The sequence below is a fragment of the Pteropus alecto genome, unplaced genomic scaffold (assembly GCF_000325575.1).
Source record: "Pteropus alecto unplaced genomic scaffold, ASM32557v1 scaffold7, whole genome shotgun sequence".
NCBI classification, from domain to species: Eukaryota; Metazoa; Chordata; class Mammalia; order Chiroptera; family Pteropodidae; genus Pteropus; species Pteropus alecto.
This window is the reverse complement of record NW_006494614.1, coordinates 16551433-16569237: the sequence shown is the minus strand read 5'-3', so window position 1 is coordinate 16569237 and position 17805 is coordinate 16551433.

Genomic DNA, 17805 nt, shown 5'->3' with positions numbered 1-17805 from the left:
TGTGCCAATATCTATATTAGTGCATTTAATCCTCAAAGCAAGCTTATGAGGGAAATTCTATTAACTTCATTACTGATGAGAAAACTAAGGCACAGAGAGGTTTTTTTAACCTACCCAAGGTTATAGAGCAAGTAAATGGCAGGCATTTGAATCCATCAGTCTAGTTCCAAAAGCCCATATGTCTTAAATAACTTATTGTAGAGATCCTTCTAGGTAAGAGGAAACATATTCAAGACCACCTTTAAAAAACAGACCCTAAGTTGATAGCTTCCTAGTAGATGATGTTAATAAACCTATAACTAAAAAAGAAGGTGCCCAGATCATGAGGATGGTCAGCAAGAAGCCTAGAATATAGAAATAATGACATCTAAGAAGAACCAGCCCTGTCCACATGATGCCCAGTCCCCAGGTGCCAGCGGGAAGGTCAGGGTCTGAAACACCTGATCAGAGCCCTATGGAAACCACTACTCTGGCCAGAGTTGTCTCTTCCTGAATAAAGTTCTTAAATCTCAATTCCATGCTTGTGCATTCCCCAATGTGTACTTTTCTTATTTAATGCTTTCCCAGTACCCACAATGAAAGAGGCATGAAATACAGACATTATCTGAGAAAATGTTAACAATGGTAAAGAGTGTCAGGTTTACACTGTGGTGGTCATGACAATGGCATTCTTTCAACTTAACATTAGGAGTTCCCACAAGGCAAAGGTTATTGCTACTTTGTGAAATTCTTAAGATCCTGCAATGTGCATGTGAATACATCATAAATAGAACAAATGATCTTGTATTCAAGCTTTTATGGATTAAAATGCTCTGTTAATTGGGCCTCCTGGACTTCTGTAATGATGGATCTCAGAAATTGTTGAGGTTGCTTCTTAATTATCCAAAACTTGCATGCATCACAGTTTCAATATTAATATATTTGATTCTGCCTGCTACTTTTTAAAATGTGCAATACATACATTGTACTATATTCTTTTAAACTAGAAACAGGTTACTTAAAAATTGTTGACAGTATTCTGTCTCTAATGATAACAATGGAACCTTTGGATCTGGCTTACTTTTTTGGGGGAAAAATCTAAAATATCCCTTTGTGTGATATAAATGTAAAAGAAATAGCCACCCAGGTGCTGAGAGGAGGAGATAACTGGGTTCTTGCAGGTTCTAGCTCCAGGTTCTGACTCTTTGGGTAGATGGGGGCTCACAGCCCTCCCCAAGCCTATAAGTGTCCAAATCGGACTCCTCCCTGTTCAGAGTTGTCAGTATGGCCTGATGAGCCTCAAAAGCCTTGGTGGAGGCCAGATCAGCAAGAGTAATTAAATCCCAAGACAAGGTTTGCCATAAGAAGGGAGGATGCACTGGTGACTCCTTCAATCAGAGACTTAATCAGCTGAGTGGAACACTAATTCTGGACTTAGTGCATGGCCTCTACAAGAACTTCTTTGGACCAATGCCCCTGGTGCTGTGGGTATGTCCTTAGTGGAAATGACTGAGGATATATTAAAAACAGCTAGTTATATATATGTTTAGCTGAGTGCCTGGCATTATAATCTAATTTTTTCTGATTATCTGATATCCCATTAGAATGAATACATAACCACAACTTCAGCTGCATAGTTCTGTTAACTGTCTTTGGCTCTGTATATTTCTTTCTCCTCAAGGATTGCTGCCTAAGACTGTCATTTAAATAATTGTAGCTCTTCTTTTCTTGTCCAAAAAGAAAATTTTATTAAAGTGCTAGCTATTATTTCTCTAGGAGTTAAAAAAATATGCTTATCTGATAGTAACAACATACAATCAGGGTTGTCTCCCTCTGTCTTGACCCCTTACCTGAAAAAATCTTTATCAAAGGACATCTTACTTAGAAAAAAACACATTCCATAACTGTCAATTGGAGAGTAGAAATAAATTCAAGTGTTTAGAGCAGCATCCTTTTACAGAAAAGCCTTGTTTTATTGATCCCTGAACGTCCCCAAGGACTGGCAGAGTACCTGGCACGTAAAAGGCCCTTGGATCTGATAAATTGTTCTATTTTGAACATGATCATATCTGCATAGATTTTGTCTTAGAATTCATTCAAGCGCAAGTGACAGAAAAACTCAACTCCTACAGACTTAAGCAAAGAATGAATTTTTGGCTCATGTAATTAAAATGCTTGAGATCAGGTCTTCCTCTTTCTCTACCCACCAACCTGCCATCTCCATGTAATAACTCCAGCAGTTCCTAGTCAAGATCATTTTTTTCTTTTCCCAACAGTTCTATAAAAGTCCCCAAATTTAGTTTCAATGGACTAGTTTGGAGCATGTTCCCTTCCTGAACCAATCACAGGGGCTAAAGAAATTTGATTTTCCAATTGGCTAACTGGATCACAGGCCCAGCTCTGGGTTATTAGTCTCATGTGGATAAGAATGGAAAGGGGTGGTTCTCCAACGAAAATAGGGGTTATTTTACTAAACAAAAGACACATGGATACCAGGCAAACAAAAACAACCAATTCCATCATAAATATTAAAACAGGTTGTGTTTTTTTCCACTCTTACAATAGGTAAACAAATGTTTATGCCTTTCCTCAGTTCGAGAATAGTTGTAATCATTCTTTCATTTCCAGAAGAAGAAAACTATTCACATAATGACTGTATAGAAAAGGGAAACACAAGCGAGGTAATCGTCTAGCCAGGCTGACTTCATGTGCACACCCAGCTGTCTTTTTAAAGATGAAGAGCCCTTGAAAGTTTACAGCTCTGATATTTGGCCCAAATTACGTATTTCAATACTTTGTTTGTTTTTAATACCTGAGTTAGTAATATTAATGCAAAAAAGACCATCTGGAAAAATATTTTTTTCTTCCGTTTCATGTGGGTTCTTTATGGATAAGCAAAAATGCTAATTATTTAAGCAAAAATGTTTTTAATATGGAGCTGCAATAATGTTCTTAATAAGGAGTTACATCACTGGGCTATCCACATTTAGTCTCCAAAAAACAGAAGCATATTGCTTTGTATTCAGGAGGAAAGTATGGAAATCATTGCTGGAAATACATTTTAGAATTTGTCTCAAATATTAATCTATAAACATCATTCTTTGTTATTAAGCTTTGTTACAGCATAAAAAAAACCTTCAGGAAAATTTCAAATGATCTTTCATAAGATTATTAAATTTCTTAAAATATTTTTAGATCAAGAAAGCTACAGATTCACAATAATAACTGGAAAGGGGAATTTTTAAAAATTCTTGCAAATAACAAGATCAGCATAATAAAATTAACTGAGTTCTAATAATGACTGAGAAATAAAACACCTGTATTCAATAGGTCTTAAAGCATTTAAGCATGTAGTAAATCACAGAGAGAGGGAGTAAAATGTGTAAATTTGAATTCTTATCTGATTTAAAGTCACAAAAATAGGAATCAAAATAAGCTGTCACAAAATACTCTTGGATTCCTGGGCAGAAATGAGTACCTCAACACTACAGGCTCTGGCAATGTAGCATGTTGACACATTATGGACAACCAATTGAAGGGCTTGATTACCAAATATAAGACAATGAAGGGTAATGCTCTTCAAACTGGGTTATGTATATGTCAGAGTTCACAGAGACTGGCCCTGGGAGGGTGGAGAGGGTGACTTTGAAGGATCCAGATCCAGATCTTTACCCTCCATATGAACTCTTCCCTAACTCCATCTGCCTATGAGTGCCCTACCTTGCAGGTGCTCCTGTCTTATCTCTTACCACTATCACCTTTCTTCCACTTTACCTAACAAGAACAAACTTTTTTTCTTTATGAATGCAGCCATGTTACATTCTCCCAGGGTAGAAAAACCTCTCATCAAACCAAAGAAACTGTTTAACATAAAATGTTGCCAGAGAAAAAGAAAAAAGATCATCAGTAAAAAATATTGAAGGCCCGATATCTTATTTTATCCAATTGACAAACTTATGAAATGATTTCTTCAGCAAGAAATCATTTTTTCTATTTGTCACAGAATTAGAATATTTAACTGTGAAAAGCATGCTGGGAAGTTCAGTCAGCTAAGTGTGTTCTTTCTGCATGTTTGAGTCTCAATAGCTTGGTGATTTGTGTTGTTAACCTGAATCTTGGCCTGTGTCTCCAGTTGTATATTTTGCATGGTTTCAAGGAAGAGGTAAAAAATATCCAAGTTTACTTCCATTATAAACTTTTTTTCAAAAGATTATAACAGAAATCTATATTGTAGTTTTTACATAGACATGAATCTTCTGCTCACTGTTACTCATCCTGTTTATGTACTTACCAATGCTGTGTTGTAGATAATGCACCTAACAGCAATCATCAATTACTTTTCGTAAACTCTGCAATTACCGGGGACTCAATAATTTCTCTTTTCTTTGCTTTTAATTCCCAATAAAGTAAGCTGTACTCTTCAAAGTAGAACATCTACTTAGGTATGAGTATATGACAAAATATTCTCAAAATACAATCCGGGATATAGTAACTTGAACTTTAGAAAATCATCTTTATTTAATTAGGATTAGTTTCTTCCACTCAGATGTTTATATTTTAATACTGTCAAATGTGTAATCATAAAATTAATAATCTTGAACCATGAAATAAAATGACTAAGCAATCCATATGTAATAATTCTCAAATGTCTGTCTTTGGAGCCATCTGTCATACCTTTTAAAGGCCCTTCAAGTCAACCCAGAATATTGAAATTGGCATAAAATAGGTCTTTGTTCCTGGGAGGAGGGAAGATTGTTGTAATTTCTAGTTTTATGAGGTCGTTTTTTACCAGGTTTTGACCAAATCCAGCTTCATAAACAATATGCCTCTACAAGAAAGCATAACGGGCATAAATCACCATCAACTGGTTAAGTCTTGATATAGCTTCAAGGCATATTTATCAGAAACTGAGAAACTAAATGTTTCTTAGTTTGCCTGGCAAAAATACTGAATTATAGTTTCAATACCCCATCCAATTTAGCATTTGTCTTGGATACTTTTATATTTTACCTCATAAACAATATGCCTCTACAAGAAAGCATAACGGGCATAAATCACCATCAACTGGTTAAGTCTTGATATAGCTTCAAGGCATATTTATCAGAAACTGAGAAACTAAATGTTTCTTAGTTTGCCTGGCAAAAATACTGGATTATAGTTTCAATACCCCATCCAATTTAGCATTTGTCTTGGATACTTTTATATTTTATTTACAAGTATTATCAATAGTTGCATTAAAGTCATCTGGAATGAGTCTGGTATACCTCCACTTTCTACTTTCAACTTCTGAGAGGCATGTGCAGTGAAGAGAGCTGTCACTTTAATACAGAGTTAAATCTGAAAGACAGCCAACAATAACCCATATTCTCTCTTACTGATCCTTTTCAGACTCAATACAACTAACACTGCCCTATCAAAGAGAGCATACAGGGCATTTCCTGATTAAACAAAGTATTCTAGGATGTAAAAGATTTAGGGACAGCTAATTCCTTATAGTCTCTGCTGGTGGTTAGGAGAAGTATTTGATGCTGCCTCCCTCAGCTAATCAGTTTTCCAGCAAGTTGTGCTACAATCTGTGCCAGGGCCTGGAGGATGCAGCCTAGTCTACCAGTCAGCAAAGTCAGTGGTAAATGTAGTGTCATAGTCTACTTGGGCTGCCATAACAAAATACCATAGACAGTGAGGCTTAAAAAACCAGAAATTTATTTCTCAAGTGTGAAGGCTGGGGAATTCAAGATCAAGGTTCTAGCTAGTTTGGTTTCTGGTGAGGACTCTCTTCCAGTCTTGCAGATGGCCACCTTCTCACTTCATCTTCACATGACCTTCTGTATTCACATGGAGTAAGAGTTTCTGGTGTCTCTTCTTATAAGGACGCTAATCCTATTGGACTAGGGCCGCCCCCGCCCCTGCCCCGTGTAACCTCATTAAGCTTAATTACTTTCTTAGAACCCTTATCCAAAGCTTCAATCTATGAATTTTGAGGGAACACAAACATTCAGTCCACGACACATGGGAAATGATAATTAGGTTCATGTCGAATACATGCAAAAAATAGAAATTGAGCAACCCTGATTAACAAACCACTCCAATACTTATTGACTTAAAATCAAATAATCACTTAATGGTCAAATCCTGTTTTTCAGAATTTGAAATAGTCCTCAGAAGGGAAAGCTGATTTCTGCAACACATGGTGTTGACTGGAAAACACGTGATAGCTTCACTCATATGTCTAGTTTCTTCGCTGGTTGACTGAAATGACTGGGGGCTGCCTGTGCCTTTCTCTCTCCCTTCATAGGCTCTTACACTCCAGGGGCCCTTTTTCTCCACATGGCCTCTCTTTACATGGATTCTTTAGATGGCTGCTGGTTTCCCTGTGATTGAAACCTAAACAAACTTTGAAAGCCTGGGCTCAGAAATTCTAGGTTATCACTTCTGTTGTATTCGATTTGTCAAAACAAATCACAAGTCCAGTGCAGATTCAAAGTATGGGGAGACAGACCAGCCTTCTTGGTCAGAAAAGTGGCACATGCAAACAAGGACGGTAATAACTGTACTGGCCTTAGTTGCAGACAAATCTACCAGCTTTCCCTCAGGCCATAAGAGTTCACATCACTTCCAAATACAGATCATAGTTAATTCCTCCAAATACTCTAAAGTTTTATTCAATTCTGACATCTGGTTCTACGTCCAGGATTTCTTGATCTACATTGATATATATTTCTAATTTATTTTTTAAAATAGTTTTGACTTGAATGATTTTATAAGTCAACAAATACAAGAAAATAATTTTCACTTTATAAATAAATATTTTTAAAGAACTATAAATGTCCCAGTATAAATTTTTAATTTTATAGTCACTATTTAATAATTGACTAATACAAGCATACCTCATTTTATTGTACTTCACTTTATTGTGCTTCACAAATGTTTCATTTTTTATAAGTTGAAGTCAAGACCCTCCACCAGCAAAAAGATTATGACTCACTTTATTGCGATATTCATTTTATTGCAGTGATCTGGAACCAAATCCACAATATTTCTGACATATGCCCGTATACTGCTTTTTGCAATGATGGAAATGTTTTATATCTGGACTATTGTCCAATACTGTAGCAACTATTCATATTTGAATGTTGAGCACTTGAAATCCAGTTTATGTGACTGTCCAATTGAATTTCACTTAAAATTTTGTTTTATTTAAAATTTTTCTTAATTTCAATTAAATTAAATTTAGTTAAATGTGACTAGTGACTATTATACTGGACAGTCAGTATATTATACAAGTCTAACAAGTTCTTTTGCAATTTAGGTGGTACATAATTCTCTTTTTTCCAACAGACTTAAAGGAGAACATACTTGTACTGTCCATTAATGGACTGAAGGAGTCATGGCAACCACCCATGGTCGCATGGCAATAGACATGGCATATGCAAATGAGAATAGTCCATGGGGGGTGGTTATAAATATACTATTTATAAATGTGAGCAGGATGTATAGAAACCTCAAAGATAGTGCAATACCCTAAGGATAGTAACAAGAAGGTTGTGACTATCTTTGGGCCTGAAGGGATAAGAAGAGGGAGAATTTACCAGAATCTACACTGTAGAGAGGGTCACCTTGAAAGGAGAGAAAACTTTGAAGGAAAGAAGCTAGGAGAACAAATATTTTTCTCTTCCTATCATCTCCTGCCAAGGAATCTTTATTGGTCAAATCTAACTGGAAGCAAGAAGACAAGAAAGAACCTTGATATATCCTATACAGATTAGCCTCCAGACAGAAACTAGAGTAGAACAGGAGGACATAGTTGTAGAAGGATAAGTAGAAGATACCCAATGCATAAAAAATGAAAATAATTTTGTATTAAAAATTATTATGTGTTTTGGCATCTAACTCATATTCAAAAAAATCTAATATTATAATTAGACCTTCTATTCCATTTGTTTATTTGTGTGATTAAGCTTTTTATAATCTGAAGTCTATCTCATCTGAGCAATAAATGATTTATCCAAAGGTACATGAACTGAGTGGAAAAGAAAACCCCATCCATCTTTACTGTATATCATAAAGCAGTGTTATAGTCATCATGTTATATACTACATTCCTAGTATTTATTTCACGACTGGAAGTTTGTACCTTTTTATCGTCTTTCTTCAATTTCCCCTCCCCCCACACCCTGCCTTTGGTAACCACAAATCATTTTTTCCGTGAAGTTTTTTTTATTCCATATATAGGTGAGAACAGACAGTATTTGTTTTTCTCTCACTTATTTCACTTACCAGTAATACATTCAAGATTGTCTCAAATGGCAGGATTCTCTTGCTTTTTTATGGCTGAATAATATTCCATTGTATATATATCACAACTTCTTTATCCATTTATCTGTCAGTGGACACTTAGGTTGTTTCCATGTCTTAGCTATTATAAATAATGCTACTGTGAACATGAGGGTGCAGATATTTTTCAAGTTATTGTTTTCATTTCCTTTGGATATAGTCTCAGAAAGGGAATTGCTGGATCCTATGGTAGTTCTATTTTTAATTTTTTAGGAACTTCCATACTGTTTTCCATAATGATTGTACTAATTTACAATCCCACCAACAGTGATCAAGGGTTCCTTTTTCTCCACATCCACATCATTTATTATCTCTTGTCTTTTTGATGGTGGCTATTCTAATAAATGTGAGGTTGTATCTCACTGTGATTTTAAGTTGCATCTCCCTAATGACTAGTGATGTTGAGCATCTTTTCATGCCATTCATATATCTTCTTCAGAAAAATATCCATTCAGGTCCTTTACCTATTTTTAATTGGATTAATTGGGGATTTTGCTATTGAGTTGTATGAATTTTTCATATATTTTGGATATTAACCTCTCATCAGATATATGATTTGCAAATATTTTTTCCATTTCATAGGTTGTCTTTTTGTTGATTTTTTTTTTTTTACTATGCAGAAGCTTTTCAGTTTGATGTAAGTGCACTTGTTTATATTTGTATTTGTTGCTTGTGCTTTAGGTGTAATTTCCAAAAGAATCATTACTAGACCAATATTAAGGAATTCTTTTCCTATATTTTCTTCTAGGAGATTCATAATTTCAGGTCTTACATTTAAGTCTTTAATCCACTTTGAGTTAATTTTTGTGAGTGATTTAAGATAAGTGTCATTTCATTTTTATACTTGCAAATATCTAGTTTTCCCAGCACCACTTATTGACTTATTGAAGAGACTCTCTTATTTCTAGTGAATATTCTTGGCTCTCTTGTCAAATATTAGTTGACCATAGATACTTGGGTTTATTTCTGAGCTCTCGATTCTGTTCCATTGTTCTTTTTGTCTTTTTTTATATAACAGTATATCAGTACCCTACTGTTTTAATTACTATAGCTTTATAGCATAGCTTGAAATCAGGAAGTGTGATGCCTCCTGCTTTATTTTTCTTTCTCAGAATTTCTTTAGCTATTTGGGGTCTTTTGTGGTTCCATATCAATTTTGGGAGTGTTTTTCTTATTTCTGTAAAAAAAAAAAAAATGCCATTAGAATCTTGATAGGGATTGTACTGCATCTCTAGGTGGCTTTTGGTAATACTGACATTTTAACAATATTAATTCTTCCAGTACATGAACACTGAATACCTTTCTATTTATTTGTGTCTTCTTTGATTTCTTTCATCAATGTCTTGTAGTTTTCAGAGTAGAGATCCTTGATTAAGTTTATTCCTAAGTATTTTATTGTTCTTGATGCTATTGTAAATGTGATTGTTTTCCTTCTTTTTCAGATAATTTATTGTTGATGTATAGAAATGCTACTGATTTTTGTATGTTAATTTTGTATCCTGCAACTTTACTAAATTTATTAATTAGATCTAGCAGTTTTTTGGTGAAGTTTGTAGGATTTTTTATATGTAAAATCATGTCATCTGCTAGTAGAGACAGTTTTACCTCTTCCTTTCCAATTCTAATACCTTTTGTTTCTTTTCTTGCCTGATTGCTCTGGCAAGGACTTCCAGTACTGTGTTGAATACTAGCAGCGAGAGTGGGTACCCACCCTTATCTTGTCCCTGATTATAGAGGAAAAGCTCTCATCCTTCACCACTGAATGTGATGTTAGCAATGGGTTTCTCATATGGCCTTTATTATATTGAGATATGTTCCTTCCATGCCTAATTTTAAAGTGTTTTTATCATAAATAGATGTTGAATGTTGGTTGTCAAATGCTTTTGTGTGTCTATTGAGATGATATGATTCTTTTATTAATGATATATCACATTAATTTATTTTCATATGTTGAAACATCCCTGTATCCTGAAGATAAATCCTACTTGATTATGGTGAATGACCCTTTTAATGTGCTGCTGAATTCAGTTTGCTAGTATTTTGTTGAGAATTTTTACATCTATATGCACCAGAGATATTGGCTTGTAGTGTTTTGTTTTGTTTTGTTTTGTTTTTCCTATTAGTGTCCTTATCTGGATTTGGTATTGGGATAATGCTGATCTCATAAAATGAATTTAGAAGTGTTCCCTCTTCTATTTTTTGGAAGACTTTGAAAAGGACCGATGTTAATTCTTCTTTAAATATTAGGTAAAATTTACCAGTGAAGCTGTCTAGTCCTGGGCTTTTCTTCACTGGAAGATTTTTTTATTACTGATTCAATCTCCCAAGTACTAATTAGTCTATTCATATTTTTTTATTTCTTTGTGATTCATTATTAATAGTTTTATGTTTCTAAGGATTTATTTGTTCTGGTTTGTCCAACACACCCAACAAGCTGCATGAATCCTGGACAACATGAATAAAGGAAAATAGAGGGATATTAATTTCCTTGGATTTTAAATTCATTTTGAATATAATTTTCTCTCTCTTGCTTTTTTACAAGCCTGTCTTGTGTACCATTTGAGCAATTTAGTAGCATCTACCGAAGACCAATAATTTGGAAAACACAATCCATGTGCTAGTTAAGAGATTTATCCTGCTGCTGAGCAAGCAAAGCAGGATGCAAGGGAAATTTACATATCTTCCTACAGTTTGACCTTTAGGTTTTATTATCAGAAGCCAACAAAGTTTTTATTCTGCCTCTCTGTTTTCTGGTGAATAAACAAAGGACGATTGTTTTGATAAAGAGACTTAATGGGAAAAGATTATATATTACATTTTTGCAGATAACTCCAACTTATGAATTTAGGGAAACAATGTACCAATTCCTCCCCCGCCCCGAATAGTTTGTTTAGCTTATGAAATTATAGTAATAAAGTACATAAAATCTATACTTTTTTCCATCTAATACTACTATAAGTTGTGTGTGAAGTTATCTCAAGTACTTGGCCAGGCTGAAAACACCTACTGAGATCAAGTCTTTATGACTAATGTAGAAGACGATAGAGTCCTTTCAGCCAAAGAGCAAGAGAGCACCTTTCTCAGAGGGCTTAATGAGGCCTTCATATACTAATGGAGTAATATTCGTTTCAAAAAGAAAATTCTAATTGGCAGTGACTGAGTGTGAATAATCAATGCACTTGGTTTTGTTGACAGCTGTCCCTGTTAATTCCAGTTTTAAATGTTTCATATAGTGGTTCTATTTCCTTAGAGTGAGGGAGCTGGAGCCTAGCCCTGAGAGATAGGAGGTGTTAGTTATGTCATGGGAAGTCCTAGCTACTACTCTTCTCTCTGAAATTCAAATAGAAATAATTATGCCCCTTTGACCACATATTTGACTTATCAGGTTTAAGGAATGTGTGTATAAGTACTATGCAGCCACTCATTATGATAGTTCCTTAGAATCTTTAATTCTCATGGATCACACAATTTCTACATTAAAAAAATTAAATGCAACACTTTTTAAATAGCATGATTCCCCTTGAGATAGAAACATAGTTATTTGGAAGGAAATATACCTAAATGTTAATAGTAGGATTTTATATGATTATTATTCCTCTTGCGCTTTTCTATATTTACAAATTATTTATAGTGAGAAAATAGTACTTTTTAACTTGAAAAGATCATAAAAATCATTAAGACATAGCTCCTTCTCTACTGATTCTTATAACATACTGGGAGAATAACATTTTATATATTAAAAACTAGCTATAAAAGTTAATTTTCTAGGCTTCCCCAAATTTCTATCCTCTGTCATCTTTTTCCTTCACTCTCTTTTTAGTGATCTCAGTCAATGTCATAACTTCAACCACCAATTCTAACCACATGAACACCTTAGTCCTATGTATCCAGTCCTTACCCTGATCTTCAGTTCTAGTCCTGCAATACTGACCACTTGCCAGGCAGCTGGATATCTTGACAGCATACTCAGTATGCCCCAAAATAAACTCATGAATTGTCCTCCAGGTCTGCTGCTTACCCTCCTGCTTTCTCCGTTCCTGTTAATGATATTACTTTCTCTAGGTCGTTAAGAAGGTATTTCTCACTGTTATCTTTATTTTCCCTTACTTTCATGTACAAACAGTTGTTGTCATATCTTAATAGTGTTGTTCACATTTTATTGTTCCTTTCCCTTCCCTCTGGGGATACCCTAATTATACCTCTCACTTGGACAATAGATTTGTACTTACAAAGTACTTCATGTTTATTAACCTTAATCCTCAACAACAGCCCTATGAGGTAGGTACTTTTCTCATGACCCCTATTTTATAGTAACTTACTTGAGGCCACAGAGTTTATAAGCAGAGTTGGATTTGAACCCAGGCAGCCTAAGGTACACATACAATCTCTTATATGTGTACCTTTAATAGCTTCTCATTAGTTCTCACTATGTTACTCTGTTAGTATTGGAGAGATATAGGAAAGGCAAGTCTCAAAGAGATTTAGAAGAGAAACACCTCATGAGCTAAATTTGCCTTCTCATCCACCTATCATATCAGGATTAACCTTCTAAAAGCATTGTTCTGATTATCCCTTTAAAAACAAAACAAAACAAATAAACAGAAAAATAATATTCCTCCTTGCCCATGGGATAAGGTCCAAATTGTTTAGCGGGGCATTCAGGGCCTCCCCATGAGATGCCCACCCACCTTTCAGCTTTATGCCATTCTCCACTCCTGCTGGACGGGTCTTCAGGCCAGCCCTTAGCCATGACCCCAGGTCCTACCTTCACCAATTTGAGCTCAAACTTTTATTTTCACTTCTTACCACCCATTCCACTTACCATGTATATATTCAAAGGAGCATTTGAAATTTTCACTAATGGGAGCCATAGATTAGGTAGATTCAAAAGACTATCAACATTTCTCTGCTATCAGACAGGGCCTGGAAAGAGAAAATCTATGTAGTTTCTCCAAAGTGCAAAAACTAGGCTTGTCTTCTCAGAGCAGTCCTGCTGATTTCTCTTCTCCAGCGGTGCCCCAAGGTGCGTATTATCAGTTCAACAATATATATAAAGTAATAAAATGAAAAAAAAAAGAGGACTTTTAGCGAGCATAGTGGAGGCAAGAGGCAGATTGTGTGTCCTTTAGCTATTAACCCTGAAATTGATGGTATGGATGTCCCAGCCTTGAGACCTCATTGTGAACAATGGATTTAAAACAGGGCTGCTCTGCTGAAGACGGAGTGGGGAGCTTGAAGCCCTCTTCATTTGCCCCCAACTTAACAATTCCCCACTCTACACCTGAGGGATTCTGCATAGACCAGTTTCCAGGGCTATGTGAGCAGTGTGTGCTTGTGCAGGCATGCATGCCTATTAGAGGTAGAGTGGAAAAGAAGGCGATTCTGTTGTTCATAAAAATGTAACATGCTCAAACTCCTCCCCCACCTTTTTCTAAATTAATTGCTTTTATATGCTGAGCTCCCTAGAACTTGAATCGTAGTCTACAAATACTTGTTTAGTGCTTGCTGAAGTGCTTTCATAATAGGACGTTTCAGAAAAATATATGGAGCAGTCTCTACCCCCAGAAATTATATAATCTAATTGCAAGGCCAAGACTGTCAATTTCCTGAAAGTGACTCCAAATTTTTAGATTTTCAGTTCTGCTTTGTTGCCCAAACTTTAGCTCTAATTCTTTAACTGTCTGTGTCTCCATCCTGGTCAATTTCTGCTTGATGGTCCCACTCTCACCTCAACTTCATGTATGTAAACCTGAAACTATGCTTTCTCAGAAAATCAAGAAAGTTCACAATATCAACACCAGAGTTGTTGGTGTGGTAAAAGAACAATATCACGAGGAACAGTGAGAGGCAGTGGTGAGCATCAAAGCAACAAAAGTAACACAAATAATTGGGAGAGCTATTATTTCCTATTAAATATGTGAAGCCCATCATGTATGAGAGGAAGTAGATGTATCCTGGAGGGAACATGTACCTACATTATCTCGGCTCGTCTCAGTTTCCTGATGCCTCTTGACTTGTGAGCATCTGTGTGTTAACATGATTGTCCTTTTAAAAAACAGGTGTTTTACATATAAATGGCCTTCACCTGTGGGTCAACAACTACATTAGCAGTTTAGTCAGATAAATAGAAATCTATTCCAAAAATGGAGAGAAAAAAATGGCCATGATGGATGTTCAAAAAGAAGGGACTATCTACATAAAAACAAAATTACTATAATTTCTGGATGACAATTGGGATTTCCAAGAATAATACTGAACTCATCTTGTCTACTTACTCTAAAACAAACCCCTGCATAAATTGTAACTTCATCGTATTTTATTTTGCTGTAGAGGAGAAGCTGAGGTTGCAGAGTAGCAGACTGTTGCTCAGTGTAAAGGAGAACTCTTAAGAAGACAACCGTCCAGAGTCAGACCAGCAGTCTGGGAGAGCAGTGTACTTCCTTTTTCAATTCAGACACGGACTGGGATGAATTACTGCAATCGAAGCAAGGTTGAACTGAAAGGCCTCCAAAGTCCTTTCCAGCTAAACATTTTATAAGTATATAACTATAAGTTCATTTGGAGGTCAGAGAGGCGAGGAATGAAAATTAAGAGTTTGAGCAGAGGAGCCTTCCTAATAGGGGAAGTTATTGGCATTTGCATTGAAGAACTGCTAGGTTTTGGAGATGGGGTGAGGAAAAGGCACCACTCTGGATGGGAGAAGCATTATGTCAAAGGTGTGGAAGAGGCCGAGCAGGTGCAGGAGAGTGAAGAGGGCAGCTGATGCTAATGGCGGAAAAAAGAAATATGATAGAGTCCCTTGAGAGAGAGTATGAGTTGAACTGTGTTTGAGGCAATGGTGAGCTTAGCAAAAACCTGACAGCTGTTCATACATTATCTGATAAACCTGACAGTTGCCTAAGGACATGTGAACTTTGGAGCAGCTCTGAAGTGAAAAGAGGTGGAAAAGCTGTATGATGAGTTAAAGCTTCCCCAGTGCTGAAGAACTGGGGTTTCCCGAGCCACAAGGATGGAGCTACCAATCACAACTCCCAATAGATTCAAGGCAAAGTAACCTGCTATTTTTTTTTTAGGTGTTTCTTATCTATATTGAGATGAAAGGGCAACAAGGAAAATCTGTAAACATCCAACTAAAGTCACGACATGACATTTTAAGAACTTTCATTTCACTACAGGGGTGAAACAGAACTTTAAAAATACATCATAAAGACCCTTTGTTAGAGAACAAACAAGGACAAATATGGCACAAGATGATTTTTTAAGGAATCGAAACACTGGTCGCAAGCCTGACATGTGATTGTTTCAAAAAGGCCTTCAAGTGACTATCCATTTTGTCACTCTACCATTTTAATTATTATATAAATTATATAGTTCTATAGAAATTACAAAACCATTATAGGATGGTTTTCAGTAGTGCGAGGCTTGGAGGGATGGTGTGTCCTCTGGGTTGCAAATGGCCAATCTCCAATGTCACCAGCCCCACCTGAGTCCTAGGGTTAAGGCTGTACATATTATGGCAGGTAGCCAAAGAAGTATCATGGTGGTGCCATCAGCAACTCAAAAGCTTTGATGATTCCAGGTAATTTGTATGTTTCTGTTTTGGCATTATTGGGTTATAACTGTGTAAACCTATATTTTTATTTTATTCCTTAATTCTGAGAAAGGAACAGAGAATACATGCAGAAAAACTGGGAGTGGAACAAAACTATTTTAATTAATTTGAACTTTTGTAGTATAGAAACCTGAAATCCAGAAATACTATTAAGCGAGGACAGGTGAAGTCCCAAACTGTCTACTACTGCCATACAGTTGTCTGGGTGTGAGGAAAATGCTGGTTGTGAGCACAGAGGACTAATTACAACACTTGTCATTTGGACAGTGAGAATCCACAGTAGAATAAAATATTAACAAATTATGCTCATTCTGAAAAACAGACAAAAGGCTTTAGTGGCTTGGATTCTGGTGATACCTGGTGTTGTTTTTATTCCATTACCTCCCACAATAGACAGTTATCTCTCCCTGGATCCTACCAGTTTATAATTGACCTTGAATTTATTTCAAATAAACTTTCCAAGACATTGTAGTTTTTCCATGTCTCTCTTTTTAAATGTTTATACAGGTAGGATTTGGATGAGATGAGAGAAAAGAGACACTCGAGGGAAGTAACCTGAGTAAAGACAGTGTATTCATGTAGGAAGGAGACCCCAGTGGAAGCAGCCAGGCTGGAACAGATGATTTATCCTGGAGAGGGAGAGTATAAGGTTAAGGGGGAATATTTTGCTGGGGCAATCTTATATAGTCATGGACGTGTTGGGTGATAGAGTGGCGGAGTGGGGGCCAAAGAAGAAGTGTGGAGGAGGAGAAGGTGACATAGCTCACAGATGTATCATTATGAGACATAGTAGAGGGAACTGGGTTGCTGCTGAGTGCAAAGTTATAAGACCACCTTCACTTTCAATGCCAAGTGCAAGTTTAGGGGTCCCCAAGACCACCTTCATTTTAATAATTCTCTAGAAGTACAGAACTAACTGAAAGCTGTTAAACTCATGGCTATGGTTTATTACTGTGAAACGACATAGATTAAAATGAGCCAAGGAAAAAGAAAGGTATGGGACAGAGTCCAGGAGAGTTCCAAATTCAGAGCTTCCAATTGTTCTCTCCATGGAGTGTGAACAGCATTAACTTTTCTGGTAACAATGTGAGAAAATAGGCACAAAATTGCCAACCAGGAAAGCTCACCCAAGACTTGATGTCCAGAGTTAAATGGGGACTTAGTTACATAGACCTAATTGGCCATCCACATTGCCAATCTCAGTATCCAGCCTTTCTGAGGGTCTAGCTGATGCGACATGTCCCCCTTACCCCCACCCACTTAAGTCACATTGTTAGACTCTTATCAGGCTTGATATTCTAAAGGTTTAGAGATCACCCCAGAGGAACCAAGGACAAAAGTGAAACCTCCCTTTGTGTAAGGTTATTCTCTAGTACACACCAAGGTAACACAGTTTTGCCCCTTTTATCTTCTCCCTCTCATTTCTGTCCTTTCTTTCTTTCTTTCTTTCCCAAAATATATTAAGGTAGAAAACAATCTATGACCTGAACACTGTCTTCTCAGCTGCCGTCAAGTCAGGCTACAGTCATAGTGATTGGGCTCTAAGAAATAAGAACAGGTCAGTGGCATGTCTTCATCCTCAGCTTGAGGATGAAGAGTACATAGAGTACACTGGGCAAATCTCATGGTGCCAGGTCCCTGGAGAATGTTATTTGCAAAGATGACTTCTCACTGGGAAAATTATCACAAATACAAGTCACCTCAGAGGCCAAGGGCTAAAAGTGTGATTTCGAAGGCAGCATAGGGACTGCTCCTCTTCACGAGGGATGGAGTATATTAAAGATTTATTCTTGGACTACATATTCTCAAACAATGAGCTTTCTAAAAAATATTAAATTATCCCCAAAGAAAGTGACTATGTATTCAAGGAATGCTGTCTCA